Below are 22,369 nucleotides of genomic sequence, written 5' to 3' on the forward strand. Positions count from 1 at the left end.
TCAGGACTGCTTGCAGTGATTCTTGCAAAGACACTTCCTAGCTTGCCGGTGGGACCTCAGCAGGATGCTGCTGATGCTGTCGCCAGGAAGATGCAGGTTCCTGGTCAGGAGCAGGAATCAGTGCTGAAAAGAGAACCTGATGCCCATAGAAATACTGGTTTTGTTAATTATTTAATTATTTAATAATTATTTAAAGGGTCTTTACTAAATATTTAAAACTGTCTTAAAAATAAAAAAAGAAACACCTCCGGACAGAAATGTTCCTGCAAGAGACCGCTTGCCAGAAATTTACCATTGCTCTCAATTTCATTGAGGGAAGGAGAGGTGCTGTGTTTAAAAGCCTCAGGCCTTTCCTCATTATCTGACTGTTTCCTGAACAGAAATAATTTCTCTGTCATCTCTGGCAAATTAAACTTAAAAAAAATTAATGTAAGCTACTCCCTAAGATTTATTTCCTGTCTATCAGCCATCAGCTGTTCTCTTGCATGTCAGACCAGCACTCATGAGCAATCTGATCTCATACAGTATAGTTAAGACAGATTTTGAAGTAACTTAGGAAAAAGGGACAGGCAACGTATTCCCTTTGCAAATGTATGAGATGTGGAAGTGGAAATGCCAAAGCATTTTGACATTAACTCTTGATTCTAACTGGCTTTCATGACTCATTCAGTTGGAGATTGAGCAACGAGGCTGTACCAGGAAAGGAAACTATGAACAGCTTATTTAAATTAACATATGTTTCCTTTGTAAACTGTTTCCTGTTCTGATTGCAGGTAGGGCTGTGCTAACTTTGCCTTGCCATGAACACGCTTAAAAGCAAAGAAAGTGAAAACGTGGCTGAAATATTATGAGTATCACAACACTTCTGCCTGGTAACACATACTTGGAGTTCTGCTGAGGAATGCCACATCTGTGTGCCACATGACACTATGTTATGCACTCTACTAAGGTTAAACTCTATGTTCTGTGAGCAAAGCAGACCCCACTCTTAGCAAACTGTCTTCTAAACATTGTTCTACTACCTCTTAGGTGACAGCGCAACAATGAGAGAGTCCAATGAAAAATGAGCTTCCTCATGCTTTGCTTCAACAAATTCTGAGTTATGCTCAGAATCTGAGATAGATGTGATAAACCCAGACATGCCAAACATGGGTTTAATTTACTATTACTGGGGTGAGTTGACCTTGGCTGGCTGCCAGACCCCACCCGGTCGCTGTCTCACTCCACCTCTTGAACAGCACACAGGACAAGCTAAGATGGAAAAGCTCATGGGATGAGAGAAAGACCAATCTCTGTCACTGGCAAAACTGACTAGACTTGGGGCAAAAAGTAAATGTACTTTATTGCCAATTGAAAATAGATCAGGATGGTGAAAAGCAAAGACAAAACCACCTTCCCTCTACCCTTTGCCTTCTTCCTAGGGTCAGCTTCAGCCCTTCACTCACAATCCTCTACTTTCTCCTCTCCACATGGTGCAGGAGATGAACAACAGGGGGCTGTGGTCAGCCCACAACAGCTTCTCTCTGCTGCTCCTTTCTCCTCACACATTTCCCTGCTCCAGCATGAACTCTCCACCGGGTACAGAGAAATCCACAGTCTTTCACAGAATTGCCTTCTACGTTCCAGTTTGAACTTGCAATCTTGTGTCAGCTGACACTTTCTCTCAACGCAATCGCTTGATAAACTGAATAATGCAGTCATGAGGGTAAATCAAGGATGCCTTTTGAGGCTCAGATCCTTACAGAAGGTGGCTCCTTGTGCCAGCACAGGCTGAGCATGCTGGCAGTGTGGCTGCTGGCATCTACACACGCTGCAGTGTCACTGATGCACATCGCCTGGCCTGGAGTCAGGGCTGAGCCGGGCTGAGCTGGGCTCACTGCTCCCACACTGGGATTCAGGCTCCAAACCAACCACCTAAGCCTGGGCTTTCTGAATCTGCTTTCCTCCCCACATCTCTTTTTAATGTCTTCTTAAATGAATAATTTCCTGCCTAGTCTTTTTCTGAGGACTGAGATGCAGCATTTGGATGAGGCAGCTGTACTGCACTGATGTGCTCATGTTCAGTTTATATTTAATTTTCAGGTATTAAACTGACATTCTCAAACATGGTAGAATTGCCATGCTGTGCCCACTGGCTTTCAAGATTGATGCTTTCACATGTATTTTCTCAGCATTTGGCTGTTTAGGACTTCTTTTCTCTCTTCTTCATGTTTTTCATCATCACAAGTTCTTTTACTTGCATCTTTTTTTACTTAGAATTTTTCCTACTGTTGTTTACTCAATGAGATTCATGCAGCTGTTTTAAAAATGCCTCCTTGCCACAGTATCTTGTAAGGTTTTTTATACTTCTCTGCTTGTAAGGTGCTTTTATTGTCCATGTCTTTTTAATCAGAAAGACTAATGTGACATCACTCCATAGCATAGAGATGGCAGACACTCTGGCTGATGAAATCTCCAACTGCAAATATACCCAGTGGAACTAGACTACAGAATATCAGGTTGAAGTTTATATCAGGTTGAATTTTTAAATTAAACAGTGTGTGGGGTGTGTGTGTGTATACTACCTAAGGATAGGTGTTATCTTTCTTTTTGTTTTTATAGAAAGGAGTACAAGTCTCTGAGTTACAACAGCAAGTTCAGGTTACCAGTTGCTTACGTGTTCAGGTAGGCAATCTTCACTTGTGATGTGAAGTACACATAATGGGAAGTACAGATAATCAACCTCTTACACTTTGAATACACATAAACCAATGTATTTAAACCATTATGAGCTGGACACTCTGCCAGTCTAAAGCAGTACAGCTGGTTTTTTATCAATAATCATCTCCTAAGCATGTGCTATCATGATAAGGACCTTTCTTTTGGGTTTTGCTCAGTTTTCTGGAGGAGTGATATATTTTCATATATCTTATCACTGCAACTTAAAATTCTCTTTTTAGCGGTAGCTTGTGCTCTTTATCAGCAATGGTGGAAAGGCAAAGGGCGGAATATAGAAGCCTCAGGGTGATTATGAAACTTTGCAATGAGGAAACCTGACCTCATTGGGCTACAGAATGCAAATAGAGAAAATTTACAGGAAAGTTGTATGTTAAATATGGAAATGTTATTCTGTATTTAAGTACCATTGTAGGTACCATCTTGTTGAAGTCATGTTGCAAGGGCTAGTCCAAATGTTCCAAAAAGCTCATTTAAATTAACTCACACTGCTCTTATGCCTTCTTCCTCTTCTTTGCCTCTTTCTGTGCATTATGTTTGTCAGAGTGGCCTGGATAACTAGCTCTATTTTTATAACTCCCCCCTTCCTCCTCCCACCAAAATATTTTTCTGGCATCTGGTCTCTAATAATCTCTTCAAATGAGCTTCACCCAGCCTTATAAATGCTCCTGTCCTCTCCCACAGGGATGGATGGCTTAGCTGAAAAAAAAGGAAGCTTGGAGTTTGCATTCCACTCCACTCAAAGAACAGAAAATGGAGTGGTGATGACACAGCTGGTGGTTCGCATTCTCACCTCTCTACAGGCACTCTCTCTCTTCTGTTTCCTGTGTGGGCAGAGACACATTGAAAGAATAAAGAGACAAATATGCTGGACCAGCTCAGACCTCATCCTGTGTCCAGTCTGTCCAGTGAAGCTCTGGAACTCCAGGGAAAGGGCCAAAAGCAAGTGCTTCCTCTCAGGACAAAATCTACGCTCCTTTTCCAGACCTCAGATACGCCAAATAGTGTGAACCCTGGATAGATTTGGGGTCATTAATGGGAAACTTTGTAAATGTCTTCAGATATATATAAACGACTCTAAAATATGAATCATTTTCCCAAAATGAAGTGTTGAAAATATCCATCTTAAAACTCACATTAACCCCCTGCAAGTTGATAGGTAAGAGTTTATAAAAGAGCCCTCTGCATTCAGCCCCCAGGTACTGCAGAACTGGAAGAAGCTGGGCAGAATTCTTTATGGGAAACGACACTTCCTATTTTCCTGCCCAGAGATTCAAAACAGTAAGTCTTTTTTTCACAGGCAGACCCTGACGGCACAGATGACTCCTCGGTGTCAGCCGGGGGTGCTAAGAACATCAGAACAATTGTATCGGGTCGGAGCAGACATCCGTCTAGCCCGGCATCCTGTCTGCTGCTGCTGCCGCAGCGGATGCCCAGGAAAGTGTATGAGAACAGAGGCATATAATGATGCTTCAAACATCTGGTGATTTGTAGCACAGAGATTTTTGTCATTGATAAAAGTGTCTTGGAAGTAAGTAAGTAAGTGAGTGCTGGTAGATTTTTTTCCAGCTCTTTTTTTTCATACTTTGTTTTCTTTTGAATAAGCTTTTAGACTCCACAATCTATTGTCAAGTGTTCCACAACCCGGTGACACGATGTGTCATGAAGCGTATCCTTCTATGTCTTTTAAATCCATCAACACTACATTTATTTGAAGGTCTCTAGGTCATTCACTACTTGAAGTTTCACATCAGTCATTTCCTTTCCAGGATAAAGGATCCTTTCCAGGATTTTTGACTGTTCCTTTTACAGAAACTACTCTGCACCTTTGATCACCTGTATAACATTTTACTGTTTCTACTTTATTATTTTGAGATGCGGAGCAGAATTGATTTCACAGAATCACAGAATAAACGGAGTTGGAAGAGATCCACAAGGATCATCAAGTCCAATTTCTGGCCCTGCACAGCACATCCCCAACAGTCACACCATGTGCCAAGAGTATTTTTCAAATAATTCTTGAACTCTGTCAGGTTGGTGTTGTGACCACTTCCCTGGGGAGCCTGTTCCAGTGCCCAACCACCCTCTGGCTGAAGAACCTTTCTCTAATGCCCAACCCAAACCTCCCCTGACACAACTTCAGGCCATTCCTTTGGGTCCTGTCACTGGCCACCAGAGAGAAGAGATCAGTGCCTGCCCCTCCTCCTCCCCTCATGAGGAACTGGCAGACTGCATTCCACTGACTTTCATCTTCCAACACCAAGAAACATAGACAAATTCTAAATGTATTAGTGCCAATGTAAACAGACAAACCTCATTTTGAGAAGCAGCAGGAGTGGGGCTGTTCCACAGAGCAAGGCCAGCTGTGAGCTGAGGGTGACAGGCAGCAAGGCAGGCAGGTGTAGTCCCCTCACTTACAGGAGCGTGTCCCACACCAGCCAACCCTGAGAAGTGTGTGCAAAGGCAGCGACAAGGTTCAGCTGACCGACCTGTGGCTGCAGTACAAGGCTGTAGCAATCACACAGGGCCAAGTCAAGCCATCTAGGAAGTCATGCCATCAAGGCAGGGAAGCAAGGTACACAGGTGCAGCTGGAACAGAGCTTGGGGCCTAAAGTGAACTGCAGCTCCCAAACTAGTGGATGGAAACTCCAGAAAACCTTACAGCTCCTTCTTGTGTGCCCTTTGCACAACCTTGAGATCTGGGGTGCCACACAAGCACTTTGCCTGAGCAAATCATCAGCTCCTGGAGCTGAAACCCAACCAGAGCAGAAGAGGTGGCAGAGTTTGTGTGTCTGGTGCAGGATATGGACAGTCACTACATAGAAATTATATGCTGGAAGGGAAAAATAACTTGTTTCAGGTGGAGAAGTGGAGAAAGCCCCATGTTGGTGTTGTCAGCATGTTACACTTTTAAATTCCAGATGCAGTTTTATCATTTTATTTCAACAAATGTAGTAATTGCTCTTTGTCAGTTTTGTTTTTTGTTGAAATGTTCTGTGTGTTCTCCAAGTGAAGTGAAAAAAATTGACTACATTTATTTCATGGTTTTCCTTGTTGATCTGTTTTGAATTTTCTTTGTTGTTTCCCAAATCAAAATACACATCCACTCCAGTCTGTGATTCACACTGCTCTGGTTTAAACATGTACAGGAAAACACATTATAATACCTGGAACAGCAGAATGTAGCTGAACATCTAACAGCCTCAAAATTGGTAAAACCTGTTACAATTATATCACTGGGAAAGCATGTAAGAGTTCTTACATCTAAACAAGTGAAGAAATTTGAATAATATTTTCAGATATTTAGATCATTTTTCCCTTAAAGTGAGTGGTAAAATCCTGTTAGCTTCATTAAGAGTTAGAATTTTATCCAGAAGAATACCGCAGTTGGACAAGTCAAGCACTGCAGCAGTTCTGAAGCCCTTTGGTGGCTTCTGTGTGTTGTTTCAGGTGTCCAAGACATTGGATGCCCCTACCTCTGTGTGGATGTATAAATACTCACAGACTTTGTGAACTCAGTTTAGATCTTTTGCTTTGATCTATCAGATCATCTTAAAAAGGAAACTAGGCTTGCCTTCAAATCATGCATTATACAATAGTGCTGCTGCAGGTCAGATCCCACAATTACCTGCTCTGCTTCGTGGCTCTTCAGCTGAGCCTGTGAGTCACACCTAATGCCACTTAGCACATTAGCTGCCAAAACCAGAACTGTTTGAAAAGTTATCCCCCGGTCATGAAAGAGGCTTTGTCATAGAAATAACGACACAGAGCAATTTTTCCATTTGCAACACTTGAGAGGTAACAGTAGCTGGAACAAATGGCAAAAAGGTTGCCAAATGGTCCTGGACTGAAGGAATGCACTGTGTGACTGACCAGCCACACATAGGTCTTCAGGAAATGACTCACCACTGGGAGCAACAAAAATTCCAAGGACTGGCCAGGCTCAGGGTGCACAGCTAGATAGGTTTCGTTCTCTTTATGTAACCTCTTCCTTCATAAGGATTGAATGCATCAAAAATAAAATCAACTGAAAGACTGTGCCATCCCTGTGGTGCACAAATAAACCTTTAAGTTGATTGAATATGACTGTTGCTATCAATTTTCATAGAACATCTTTCACAGAATGATAAAGTGTTTCTTAGCTGGTGTTGCAAAGTCACCACTTCTATTTATACTACAGACAGAAGATAAAAAAATATTAAACAGTCAAGTTTTCCATTTTCTCTTAGTCACCTTTGAACAAATCTTGCTCTGGGAGTGAGCTGGAGAAAGCTTGGCTCAACATAATTTTTAACTTGCTTTTTTTTTCTCAGTCTGGATCACCCATGCTCATTGTATTTCCAGAAATGTAAGAATTTTAATTTAAATTGTTTTTAATTCTAAAATACAATTGAAACCATATCTTTATAGCAACAACAAGAAGATATTTTCTGTTTACCTGATAATATTTTTTTCCCAAAGATTTCATATACTAGCCCATCCTCCAAAACCTGTAAAATTTTAATTTAAAGATTCATCCCCACCTGCAGAAGCTGATATTCTCAGGCAATCATAAAATCCAGGCATTAAGACAAATATCAGATGTTAAAATTTTCAATTAACAAATGAAAAATTTTTAAATCCTTCATCTCAGTGACAAAGCAAGGAGGTGTCAATACACAAACTTTTATGAAAAATTAATTAATATTTGGATTTTTCAGGCTAACACCACATGGAGCAGAATACCCAAAGGCCAACAGTCCTTGTGAATTATTTTCTTTGAAATGTCTCTTTTTTCCCAGAAAGTGGAAAAATCTATCTGAAAACTATATTGGCTGTTCTGATTAAAAGGTGTGATTTTTCATATGTTAGTAAAACTACATCTGAAGTGTAGTTTTCCAACTGTAAACCAATATTTACAGACCAGGTGTTACCTGGACATTAATATAAATGAAATTCTTGTGTTATTGTGAAATACACATTGTTGATAGTGGGAAAAAAAAAAAGAAACCCACAACAAAATGAAATATTAATATATATTTGTTTTGGAGGCATAAATCCACATGCCCTGTAATAAAGAAGCTTATGACTGCCGGTGTGTTTACCAGTCTCGCCAGTCCATGATGCATTCACTGTGTCAACAGTGTGTATTTGCTCAGGAAACATTAGTTCCTGTCAGCATCTGAGTATTTTACTGGCAGCACCAGTGATGCAGTAAACAGACATGTCTTGGAAAGCTCTGGCCTGCTGAAATGCCAGTGTCTCCTCTTTCCTAGCCACTATTCTAACAGTCAAACCAGCTGCAACTGAAGCCCTCATTCCTGCTCAGTAAAAGCTCAGCTTATTCTCTTCTGCTTTTTATTTCTATTTCTGTCATTGCAAGGCCCTGTTTTAGAAGTAAATGCATTGTGATTTTACAGTGCAGGAGATGAGAGGTGCTCCTGCACAGCTCTCCCTCCCTCTCTCCCATCATATCCCTCCCAGTTCACTTCTCCTTTGGCTTGAGCAGAACTGCATTCTACTTTTGCTAAATTAAACCCTCCGTAGCCTTTAATTAAACTTTCAGTGCTTTTGTTAATAGCCATTCCTATTTGGGTGTAACTTAATGATAATAGCTACCCTGTAAAAATATGCTGCTTTCAAGGATGAAATGTCACTATCTAATCTTTTCTCCTTCATTTATTTTTGTCTTTCCTTTACTGGAATTCTTCTTATCAGCTTGCCTTGTCAGAAGAAACAAACTCTTTCTAAAGACTAATTCTCTTCTTGTGAATATTAATGACCTGGCCCTGGAGAGAGGCTCTGCACGGAACCACATCTGTGCTTTGCTTCTCTTAGAGATGAATAAGAAAAAACACAGTTCAAATCTGATGTATTTCGTACTTGAAAAGGAGCAGACATGATAAATATAGGCTCAGTTAGACATGAAAGAAGGCCTGTGAGAGTCTTAAATTCTACATCTGATACATTTAGTTATTATTTCTGAAGCTGTTTTATCTCAGTCCACTTAAATTGAAGTAAATTGCATACAACTTCTTTTGCTATATTGAGAACACTTCTCTTAAAAAACCCCTACAAAATATGGCAAATTTAAAAACTGTTTCTTTATCTCTAGTTTCCATACAAATAGCTGTGGTTGTGCTAGCTATGAATCTATGAATCCAAACAGTCTACTATGACACTTGAACTTCTGGATGATTATTTGTGCTTCTGAAATTATGGTAATTCTACTATTTAGCACATCTCTTGGTAGCATACAGGTAATTCTTAAGCAGCTGTGTTAGATCACCAATGCTATCAAATGTTAACTGTACTAAAAAGATCTATTTTCTTCATTAAAATGATACAGATTTTAAAAGCCAGCAATTTAGTAAGAATGCATTTAATTTCTATTCCATTTTCAGGAGGAGTTGTGACAATGAAGAAAGTAGCACTCATATTGTGTTTAATAAATTTTGTATTGTGTTACAACTAATTATTTTATCAATTATGGAAATGCAATTTCATTGGGAATGGATTGTAATAAACAATTGTTCACAGTGATGAGAAATACAAAGTGTTTTTTAAGCAGGGATTCTTTCTGACTTACCAAAAAGCAAAAATGTATAAATAACATCTTAATGAAATCCATGCCTAGGGCCTTAATAAAAGCAACTTAATGTTCATCTAGCATATATAGAAAATTGGATTCTGCACTAACGTGCCTAAATACAGACCAAACAAAAACCTAAACCTAGACTAAAGGGCTTGATGTTTAATCTCCATTATTTGAACAATTTTAGTCATTACTAATGCAGATATGTCTTCCAGTTGTCCTCCAAAACTCCTATGCATACTTAGCCATCCATCTCCTTATAGTGAGTTTAATTTGTGTTTGAGGAAAACAGAAAATATATGTAGCAGATGTGATCAGAGGCAGCTCAGATTTTCTGATGAAATTTTTTACTAATGCAACAAGCTGTTTGTACCCAATATGGTTAATCCTAGTAAATTTTAGAATTCTTGATTTTCCATCAGAAAGCTCACAGCAAAATACTTCTTTTCAGCTTGATTTGATTCTAACCACAATGGTTTCTGTTTTGCCTTGTGAGTCCTGTACTTCTACCTTCTGGTCTTTTCTTGGGGTTAGGCTGCAACATTTTTAAATCATCACAGGACTAGTGGGATTCTTGGTGCATAGTGAGCAGTGTTGTCTGGCCATGATATCTGACACATTGGAAGTCTCTATTTTCATCCAGTAATCCTCTTCCTTCTCAAGGGTAACATTCTGCCATGGAAGATACAGATGAATGTTAAATTTAAATTAACACTTACATTAAAGTAGCTTGAAATTAAACACTTCAGGTCATTTTACCAAGTTAGGTGGAAGTAGTTCAATTTGAAAGATTTTTAAAGGCTTTGAAGTGAAATTGCTGACATTTCTTTCCTTAAACTTTGCAGAAATTTCCATCAAGTTCTTTAGATTCCCCCATAGAAATTTGCTGTACTTATAGAAGGCGAATCTGATCTGAAAGGTTGTCTTCCAAACTTTTTTTCTTCCTAGAGCACTTTACTGTAGAGAGCAGTACATGTCATCCTTTCAAGAATAAAGAAATATTTGAGCAGTGGATGTGAAAGCTGATCTGACCATCTTCTGTGAATAACACTTTTCCAATCCACTTCTGTAGCATCAGGTCTGTGAGGAGAAAGAGGGAGAAAAATCTCGGCAAATGCTAGGAAAGCATATGTAAACACCTGTGAAGGTTTTTTAACCCTTTTAACCCTTGACTGCAGAGGTGGGGACAACAGAAAATTATTTGTACAGAATTTGGGAAACTGGGAAAATGCAATTACTGCCTGCATTAACAGAACTCTTCCAATAGGATCAAATGTTTTACTTGCTTGAGGAACTTGGTTAGACCTTCCAAATAAAAAGCATTTCCTCACCATAAAAAGGATTAGAAATTCATAAGGTATTTGATTTCTGTTGGACTTTTTTTCCTAATTTCAGGCAAATCTTACCATTTCTGAAGAGCTGCTTGAGGACTTTTCTTTGTTTGTTTTTTTTAACTTATGTTTTTACATTTTACACCTGATCTGTAGGGCTGAGCATCCCATCTGGACATAACGCCTACAGATAAATCATGTCTAAATTGGCCCAACAGAAATGTAATGAAAAGTTATGCAATATAGCCACTTATTCTATGCCAGAAAAGCAGATTAAACAGGCATTTCCTAAAGTGGGTGGAGTAATATATTGATCTAAAATCAGAATACACCAAGCCAATTGAGACCTGAAAAACCCCATGAGACCTTAACTCACACGCTGAATTTTACACTGTGTGAAGCAAATGCCAAGAAAAAAACCCCAGCAATTGCAGCACAATCATTCATAATGAGCAACAATGTCTGCATTAAGTATTTAAAGTTCTAGGAAATACTTTTCTCTAAGAACATTTCTACCCAACATGAGTGATAAATCAGAAATCAAGACTGTATTATTATGGTAAATGCCCACTTGCAGCAGTACTGACTACAGTCTCATTTTGCTCAAATATCAGTGACTGGTTTAAATTACAAGTCTGAAAATTTTCCTGATCATTAAAAGTGTCTCAAGTATATAAATTAAAAATAATCTTTTTTACCCTGATTAATAAAGCCATTGCTGCTGGGTGAGGAGAAGATAAAAGAAGAGGTTTATTGAAGTTAATTTCTTTATCTTTCCAAAATGCACAGAAACTTCCATATAAGCCTATCCAAAAGACAAATACATATAAACAAAACATCGCTGTTACTTTAAAGATAGTATATCTGTAGATCCACCAGTGCCATTAAAGGTCATATTTCAGGGCTCTGAATAATTTCCTTAAAGTCCTTCCAGCACTGCATAGGGATCTTGGAAGAGGAAAGCTTCAGGCTGGAAAGCCCCTGCAGCACTGGAGAGACCTTGGAGAGATTTGCACTGGTTAGAGCACTTTCTATGCCAGAGATCTAATTTAGGGCTAAAGACACACAGTGTCCATGCCATTCAATTTACTTGCCACCTTATTCCAGTCAAAAATTCAAATACCAGACCTAAACTTGCGAACTGCACAAGTTTGGAAGACTGTTGATGGAACTAAGTGGGTGCAAAGAATTGTCTATCAAGTTTTTGACTCTGATTTGGAGCCCTCAAGGGTGAAAAAAAAAAAAAAAAGAAAAAAAAAGAAAAAAATTGTGTAATATATCAAACTATGATCCTGATTTATCCAGAAACAAAAACTGGCACAAAATAGGGAAGTGTGCTGGTTTCAAAGTGAGAAACTACTACACTCTATCTGAAGCAAAATAAAACCTAACATTCAGATATTTTTTATAAATATTCAGGAAAAGGGCCAAAAATTTTGATCTGGCACCTCATGCATTTGTCTCTGTGCAGCAAGAGAAGCAACCTCTTATGACTGTAGAGAGGAGCTGGTGCCAGAAAGACTCTCAATCTCTTTGCTTTTTGCAGCTCAGAAACTGGCAGCAATGCTCTGTTCCTGCTGTGATGTTCAAGTGACAGACACGGCCTGCCGTATATCTTAACTCCTGTGCTGAGCTGCAGAATTGCTTTCAAACTGCTGCTTTTTTCGAAAGTGATGTTTTTCTTGTGGTTCACAGCTGCAAAGGAGCAGCATGAAGCAGGAGCACTCTTCGTGGCAGTGGTTGCAATATTACCTGAGCTGCAAAACTAATATTTCCTCTCGCCACCTCCAAGTTCTCCCAAAGCCAAGCAAATGCAGCACCCAGTCCCTCCAGGAGATTTTTCCCTTTCCCAGAGCATTCAGTTACTCCAAGTTATCTTCATCCCACAGCTACCAAGCAAGCCTAGCAAAGATTGCCTCCCACAGCTACATACATCCCACACCTGTAGCAACTCATGCTACCAACCTCCTACTGGTCCACTCCCCATATGTCTGCCCATTTCTCCAAGGAAGGCAGCTCCCAGCTTTCCTGCTCCTCACGTATGGGCGTGCTCTGAATCCTAACACTGCACTTGCAGGTTGAGTTAATTAAAGGGGAACACTTGGCACATATCAATCTGCAACATGCCTCAATGAGTTTGGGAGTTTGGGAAATGGTCCCGTGTGGAGCCACGCAGAACTTGATAGATCTGTTAACAACAGAAAACAGATGGTAATAGTGCATTCCAAAGGATCTTAAAGAAAAGCTCCCAACGCAGGAACAGGATTTCAGTTGCTGCAAATGCTGTAGGCTAGGATTTCAAACAGATTGTTGAAAAGCATCCTCAAGTCTTCAGCCATAAACAAACCCCTTGCCAGATCAGATATCTGAAGTTCTGCTCACAGCTCTTCCTGATGCTAGCAGGGAGCATTTCTTCTCTCTGTTTTCCTTGGCCAGGTTGGTCTGCTGTGAAAACCTTATATTTTTTTTTTCTTCTCTTTGCCCTTTGGCTTTTCTTCAGCTTCCATTAACAACAAAGAAAGAAGTTGAATACTTTCTTACATTGTGTCTGCTTCCAGCTCTGATGTTTAGAGACACTTTGGGACCTTACAAACCGAGCTTAGAGTATGTGTGTCCTTTCCAAGTGTTATCTGGAGGTGACTAGACCTCAAATGGGCCATCTCTGGGTGCTGTTGGTGCTGCTTCTGGAGTTACCCCACTACTCTGGCTTGCATATGAATTGGTGTAAGAGAGGAGAAAGGGAATAAGCTATTAACTGAGAAAGGAGATGGATTATTCATGGCTCTGACCAATTTTGGAGCGGGCTCAAAGTGCTGTCAATCGCTGGTGGTAAATAGCCAAAAAATGAAAAATGAGCCTTTTTTAGGCTGTGTCAGCAGAATCAATCACAGCAGCATCCAAAAATCATTGGATAGATACAGCACATTTCTGACTGCTGATGTTCAAGCAGAATTTATTTTATATGCACATAAAAATCAGGACATATCAACTTAAGCTCATTTGCCTACTCACACTTGTTTCTCAAAATGGAGACTTTTTAAAACATGTATCTGTTTTTTCTCAATTGCTTCTTTTCCTACTTAAAAATGCTTAGGTCTGTTTTACTGCAATGCTTTTTTTTGCATGCTTAGGTTTAATTTTCAGGAAGAACAAAGATTTATTATGATATGAAACCTAGACCTGTTATGCTGGAGGGTACTATGGAGAGGTACAGCTGGGGGTATTAACTGGTTTTAGCTTTGCTACAGAGCAATGCCAAATGCAGACTCTTTGCCTTCAGTATTTCAGCTCAAAATCCAAACCAAACCAAACAAAAGGAAGTACAGGAAAACCTTAGCATCTCTCATGCATTTTAAAAATGTCTCTTAAATTGTCTGTTTCTGCAAAACAGGAAAAGAGCCCTTACGAACTATTGTGGAGGTCCACATAAGAGACATAAAGTAGACAGAACAGTGATGAGAGGTGTGACTTTTGGGCAGTGAATTTTCTTCAAAGGCAATCAAGCCTATGCTTTTATATTTTATGCAAAACCACCACAATGGTGACAGTCTCAATTGGGATTTCTTGGGCTTACTATTGTATAAAAGAAACCACTAACAGTGATAATCATGAACATTGAAGGAAATGTTATTCCTCAATTGTTTGCGCAGGTCTTGGAGAAGAATAGAGGATTCAGTACAGTTAAAATGGAGGCTATTCTAATACAGAGTACATGCTTAAAATCTCCTATTATAACAGGATTTAAAATATTCCTTTAAGAGGTTTTGGAGAAATTTTCGCAAATTTTAAGTTAATATAATTGAATTTCTTTTTTCTCCTCTTTTTTTCCTTAACAACCCACAGTATCAACAAAATCACTATGTCTATTTTCATGCCTTTAAATTTTAGCCCTTGCTTTTAAGGTGAAAACATAATTCAGCTATCTAATTCAGATCTTATAGCAACTCTTAAAACTAGTCTCTCAACTAAACTTCAAAATAATTTAGTTGCTTTTCCTTCAGTGCTTCTCTCTCTCATAAAAATCTTGGATTTCTTTTTTTTCCTTGAATTCTATATTATTCAGGAAGGGATAAAAAATCGTGCAATTCCAATGGGGATCAGTTGGGTAAGATTTGGTGCATGTCCCTGCACTTCATGGCATGCCTGGCCTTTTGATGGCTTTCACTTTGGCAAAGATTTTTTTTTCACTATCCATGCCATGTCGCTCATATCTTCCCCTCAAAGTTATGTCTTCCTCCTTGATTTTTTTCCCCTGATTTTGCAACATCTGTGAGGTTAGTTTTGGCATGTTTTGGTCCTTTGCACTGCACCTCATTTAATCCTGTAAAAAGAAGTAACTTCATTTTAGGTCTTAGTTTGGGAATTATTTAGGCAAAATCCTAAGGTCATTAATGGAAGACCTGATGCTCCAATATTACTTTTATGTCTGTTTTTTAAACAATGAGCAAGCTTCTTGCTCCTCACAGTACATGATGTAATATACTAATTTCTAAAGCATTTAATACAAACATGTGCCAAAATACAGTATAAAAATGTGTAATTAGAGTGCTGCCTCTTTTTACTCAGAGTTGTATTAATAAGCATAATATTAAATTATTATACTAAAAAATTAGGTTCTTACAAGTCCTCTGCTAATAAGAGTTTTGAATCCTGTGTGGGAATTCTTATCTAAGTGGATGCAAGTAATTAGCTTCATATTCTAACTTCAGTTCAGCATTAAAATCCAATGAGCTTCAGAGGGAACCTTAGACCTAGGACTGAAATTGTTCACACTGCTTGACAGATTTGTCAGCCATTAATTGTGCACAGACTGTGCCTGTGAAACCAGGTTTTCATCCTAGGCCAAAGTTTGGTCCTTTTTTACACTTTGGGAATTCTATTATAAGGATTAAAGTATTAGAGAAAATGCTGAAAGTAGCTCTTTATGTATGGCAGCTTTAGAATCAATTTGCTGCCCATCTTCGCTTGAGAAGCCCCTCCTGAGCGCAGAGGGACGCAGCTGAGGGGCGGCAGTGCTGCTGCACACCTGCAGAGCGGCGCAGATGCGAGAGCAGCGGTGTGCTTGGCAGCATCCTGCTCCTCCCTGCAGCCCCTGGAGCACCCCCAGCTTGGGGCTCCATCCAGCTCCCTGCTCCACCCAGCCCTGGGAGGAGGCAGCAGGGGAAGAGGTTGCTTAGCCCACTTGAGTCCTAGACTTGCTTTCGTACCATTAACTTCCTTCATAAGCTCCCCTCTTCCATAGCTCCAGTGAACTCATGCTCTTCACTCTGCTCTTGGTCTCCATGCTGGGGAGGTTTGGGATGCTCCCACTCCTCTCCTGATCCATCTAGTATTTTCCCTATGCCAAGGGTGGGTTTTTCTTTCTTTTCCTTGCCTTCCCTTAATCTCTTCCCCACCCTCCTGGGGAGCAGGCACACTGAGCCAACGGGACACACAGCTGAGGCTGTGGCTGAGCTAGAAAGTGTCACGGGCTTCCTGGAAACACAAATTGATCTACAAATGTTTGCGAAGAGTCCTGGACCTCTGGCTGTGCTGAACTTAGCAGGTTATTTATCGTGTCCACATATACATTTAACAAAAGAATTTTGTTGTGACGGTGTTCACAGGGGTCTCAGGTTGAGGGAAGAGACGAGGATCTGACTCCATGTTTCAGAAGGCTTGATTTATTATTTTATTATATATATTACATTAAAACCATATTAAAAGAAGAGAAGAAAGGATTTCCTCAGAAGGCTAGCTAAGAATAGAATAAGAAAGAATGAATAACAAAGGCTTCTGTCCCCAACAGAGAGTCTGAGTCAGCTGACTGTGATTGGCCATTAATTAAAAACAACCAACATGGGCCAATCACAGATCCACCTGTTGCATTCCACAGCAGCAGATAACCATTGTTTACATTTTGTTCCTGAGGCCTCTCAGCTTCTCAGGAGGAAAAATCCTAAGGAAAGGATTTTTCATAAAAGATGTCTGCGACACTTTGTCATATTAAAAGAGAGGGTCTTGTGCTCATTTGAAAGTGGCTTACATATAGAAAATATCCACTTGATAGAATTTAACATGTATAACAATTATAATATCTCTATAGTCTGTTTGTTCAAATTATTTTAAAAGACTTTTTCAATCAGTAGTTATGGATTTGAAATCTCTTGTTGGTAACATCTTCAATTCATGGCTGAGGAAATCTAAAGCACTTAGAAGAAAACATTTTTTTCTATTCACCTAATTTAAAAATTGAGTGAAAATATTATTTTCCTTTAAATTAATTGCACAAGATATGTGTACCATGAGTGGAAAAATACTACAAAAACTAAAGGTGATATTTTGTATCTGAGATGATACGTTTTAGATATAACTTAATATTTGGATGACAAACATAAAGAAGTTTAATAAAAGGCTAGATAGTTGTACACATATTATTACATCCATAAACAATGAATTACATGTAGTTTTTATTAGACTATGTCATTGCAGTGGGGCATGTGGCAAAGAATTAAGCGATGAAATAAGATTTGAACTGCATGTGCCACATTGTCCCAAGATAAAAATCAAAGTTCTGTCTCTTCCAAAGCAAATTGCTGCAGCAAAGCATTACAGGGACTATCTTGGTCAGAGCAGTAACATACAGTGACATTCTTCACTGCTACAGAAAATCAGTACAATTTCATTACCCTGCTTTCCTGCAGGGCAGCTTGATGGACTTATATTAAAGTCTCCATCTCTTACCTGTTTTTTAAAATGCTTGCTGTTTATGTCTTCAGGGGTCTACCCTAATTTTAGCTACAAAGAACCCTCTAGCTTTATAAAACAACTTATTTCAGAACTATCTCACTGTTTTTTTTTATATGTTTAAGAAACAAGACCACCTTAAAATAAAATAAGGTTTAATTTAAGAACTTATGCAGCATCATACTAATCTTATAACACATTTGCTTACCAATTACTTTTTTCTCTGAGTTTCTTGAAATCTTAGAAAAGAACCTTGGTTAGTTCTGCTCCGTGTTTTACTGTTTTGTTAAGGCTATAACGCAATGAACATTTCATGAAGGACGATAATGAAAACACACCATTGGCCCTGGGTTGCAGCAACATAAACTGAGATAGAAAGCGAAAATGAGAAGCAATGTGGAAAGACAGCAGCCCCTAAAATGGCTCTAAAGATAAGAGAAACAATCTTAAACTAATCTTCTGAATCATTAGCATTGCAATAGTTCATACCACACAAGACTAATGATTATTCTTTACAGTAGTAGAAAAGGCTAAAAAGAAAATATGCTTTTTCTGTATACCAACATAATATAGTAATAATAACCCACTTTTACAGCATCTTCACATTGGCTTTTCTCTCAAAATATTTTACCTAGATATCACTCTGTTTTAAAATAATGGTATAATTTTTAGCTTCTGTTTGTGTGTGTGTCAGATTTATTGTTCACATCAATGGCAACTTGTTGTTCGACTAGCCTTCTCCATAGAAAAAACATTTAATACAAAACAACACCACAAAGTGCCACATGTTGTTCTGCATTATGATTCAGTACTTAGCAGTAAACGACACTTAACAAAGTAAAATGTAGTTCAGTTCTTCAGGCTTTTTTCCCTCTCTGGGCTGCTGAATACACCACCAGTGACCAGAATTGAAAACACATATTTTTACGAGAGTGGTCCCAAGGGCTCAAATTCCTTCACCTTTCACAAAATAAAATGGTAGTACTGATATCCACCCAGACTGTGATCAGCTGAGTTTCCTGACCATATTTTAGACTTTACGGAACTTGTGGTGTTTTGAAGTGGAAAGATGGGGAGTGTAGCTTAAAAGTTTTAAAATGCACACTCAAATCTTGGGGTTTAATTGGAGTCTGATTTTCAGCTAGGTACTAAGCAGCTGTAGAAGTCAGCAAGTCTGCTGTTTCATGGAGGAGAACCTATAAATATGAATTCTAATAATTTTCTAAGCCTAACTTAATCTGTTTGCACACATTAACCTTAGTAAAACTTTTTTATAGCTGTTCTCCATACCCCTGAGAAAAGCTATATCCCATGTACTGCAGAGTAGCATACATGGAGATCAAATTATTTGATATTTTAAGTAACCAACAATATCTGCATAAAGTTGCATGTCATGCAAGCAGATTGAGGCTTGTGGCCAACATTTGCAGTGTGCAGATTTTGCTTGAGATGAAGGGAATAGGAAGTACCTTTCTTTATAGCTGTTTTCTTCCAGTCGAACCAGAACAATCGTGATGGCCAGATCAGACAGAAGGGTAACTATTAAACGCATTCTGCATGCAAAAGCACAATTCCTGTTTATGTCAGACTGGTTGGGGTGCTGTAAAGGAGCATGGCAGGTTCCTGATTCACAACTGTGCTGGCCTAGAGACATAATCTGCCTCATTGTTTTGGCTGCATCCAAACCAGCATCTGTCCTTCGCCTGACCAGAGCCACACAAATAATGCCCACCACAAAATACTGCCACTGAAATACAGTGTGCACAGTCTGGGATCAACAGGACAGATAATCTTTAAGATCACTGAATACTGACAAGAACCTGCTGTGATACCTCCAGGTCTCTTCATAGGAACACTGTTCTACCAGCAGAGATGAAGAACAGCTTGACAGAGTTGCAATTTGTCCCTCCAGTCTCATGACAGCTCATGCTGCTGGTGCACATGCTCAAATACATTCAGAAACTGGAAGATGCACACTATACTTCTCCTGTTGTTCCCAAAAGTATTCATTTGGATGACACTGTTATTTTTCTTCTTGTCTGCTTTGTCTCTTTTGGATTCAGTGTATTACAGGAACTTGTGAACATTGTTTTACTTCAGGTTATACTTCTGGTAAAAGTCCCATACTTTCACTCAAAGAATTTCTTTTATTGCTCTTGTATAATATGATTTGTGTCACCCTTGTATTAGAACTGAGATGAAAGCAGACACTGCAATAGCCACAAGCATTTTGATAAAGGGGATCCTCTTGTTAAACCAGAGAAGAATTGCTTTTAATTCTGCCCTTCATGTGTGGCACCAGTTTTACTTCCTTACATAACCAAAGCAGGAAGAAATGAGTGAAAAAACTAGAAAATAATGAAATGCATGACCTAGAAAAGGAAGAAGTACAGTGAAATTAAAAACAAATAAACATCCTGCGCACCGCAGTTTAAGAAACCTGGAACAGCAAGATTTTTAAGCTAGCAAAACCCCAGGAAGGAGTCTAATTTCCATTTTACTTCTGATGTGTCAATTTTGGTTTGTCGTTTTTACATGGATTATCCTGAAGCCTCTGCCCAAGGAGGGTAATCTTTGCTTGTTTATGTGAACATCAGCTTCAGGACAATCCATATAAAGACAATGTCCCTCATGCTGTTCAAAAATTAGTACAAAGTTAACTTAAAAGAAAGACCATGAAAGAGGAAAATATTGTACCATGTTGCTTCATATCAAAACTAAGTGCTAAATGCATTATGTAATTTATTAAAAATATTCTTACTGAGTCTATACAGAGTCTTGTCCATGGAAAAAATTAAATACAACTAGTTACATATGATCCCCAATTACCTGGAGCAGAATATTTTAGATTAATGAGTAATACAACCTTCTTTTTCTAAGATTAATTTTATGAACAATGTATAAATAAGTAAAAAGGGGTAATTCAACTTCATTTGGGATTGATAAATTTTCAGGAATAATTCATCTGATTAAGTGTATAAGATAGTAGTTCCAGGCTGTGATTCACCTGAAGTACATCAAGCAGGATGGGATTCTTGGTGCTCTGACTGGGTAGAGACTCTGTGCCAAGATAATGACTTCTATTTGCTACCCTCTTGGCTTGTGCTGGGGAAAAAAGCAGCATGTAGGACCTGCTGTCCTCAGCAAACTCTTCATTGTATGGAAAGCTGGGAATCCACTGTCCCAGGAGTCCTTTTGTCTCTGGGGTGTTGCTTAATTCATCACCTTCTCCTCCCCCATAAGTGTGGGGGATTTTTTAGTGTTACCAGTTCCAGTTACAGATGCACTAAATGGGTGTGGTGAATTTACTTTGGTGACCTCTCTATGCCTTGTAGGAAGTCAGTGAGCTTACTCACTTTTTCAATAAGCCCAGAAGCCTTTAAAGCCTCCTATGGCATAAACAATGGAAGAAGGTATCTGTCCCAATGGAGATGAATTGGAGCTGCACACAGGCATCTCCTCTGGGGAATGTGGAGGATGACTCTCAGAAGAATAACAGCTTCTATAAGCATAATGTGCATGAACCTCTTCTTTATTTACACTTTTGTACAAGATACATCTGTTATTCCTCCTTCCTCCGTGGGTTCAGAGTTTGAGAGTGTTTCTTTTGTATGTAAAGAAAAATTTCCACCAATAAATGAAATTATGTCAATATAGAGGTATCTTATTGATATCAAATGAGATATATTAACTGTTTCTCTTCATCTTCATAAAAATTTTTTAGCAGTTTTCTGCAGCCATTCAAGCTCTTACTGATGTGGATGAAGAATATTAACTGGTTCTACCAGGATTTTAGACTTGGCCCAGGAGCCATGATAAAGATGCAAGCTTTGCACTGAAATGTATTTACTATAAAAGTATATGAGATGGATTCTGAGCTCAGCATTGCTGACTGGCAGGAGGAAGGAGTGTGAGCTCCTGGGCTGCTTTTGGCATTAGCATTGTGTCACTGTGCTGTGAGGAGGGTGAGATGCACTCCAGTGTGACCCTGTGGGGTGTAGCACTTGTGCAGCTGTGCTGAGTGTAACAGAGTGCTGCATGGCTTGAGTTGCTCAATTCTTTGGGCAAACTATGGTTTCCAAGGGCAAACGTGCTTGGAACTGTCCTGGTGTTTGTCACTCTGGCCTTCAGGTATGGTGGAGCATATGTACACAAAAAATCAAATTGTAAAACAATTTAGCCAAACTTTTATTATTATCTTTTTTTCTCCACATAATAGTTAGGGCAATATTGCAACCTGGGCAGATGTATATTTTGGTTTGTAACAAATTGGATAAAAAGACTTTGACTGCTCTGTGCATTAACCAAATTCACCTTTTAATCTTCCTTGCCAAAACATCTCTTTGTAGGCTGGAACTTGAGTTTTCTTGCAGGTTAAAAACTAATCTAGGACACATGCAGTAACATACTGGTATGCTTTCACTGCCAGTACAAGGACTAACTATGTTTTATGTTCTAAGACGGAAAATATTTACTATATCATGTTAAGAACATGTTACATGTTCTTAATTTGTGTCAGCTGGACTGGCAAACCAGAGTGTCTACTTTGTGCAAGTTTTGCATTACTTCTGGATGCTCCGCATGCTTTGGCAGGCTGCCAAGACTCTCCAATTCTGTCAGAAAAAAAATTCTCTTTGGATTTCAGATTTGAGATAGATTGGATGGGATGGATCTAGAATATGATGCTAAGATGATTACTCCTATCATTTAAATGGTGATAAACTTCCTAAAGTAGCTTGAAAATGAATGAAAATTGGAGAGTGAAAAAAAAAATTCTCACAAAACAAAAATAAAATTAAAAAAAAACTTTAATTGCTACCTAAATCCCTACAGTGGCCTTCTATTTACCCTATAAAAGGCAGGATGAGTATTAAAACCTTTTAAAATTTAGGTCTAAATCAACATAATTGCAGAAAATTCATTGTTTAGATTTCCAACCAGCTGCAAGTTGAATAACAGAAATAATAAATGACATTTGGAGAAAAACTGATGTTTCAGATGATGAAATTGCCTCTATATTTTT

This window comes from Ammospiza nelsoni, chromosome 1, assembly GCF_027579445.1.
Source record: "Ammospiza nelsoni isolate bAmmNel1 chromosome 1, bAmmNel1.pri, whole genome shotgun sequence".
Lineage (NCBI taxonomy): Eukaryota > Metazoa > Chordata > Aves > Passeriformes > Passerellidae > Ammospiza > Ammospiza nelsoni.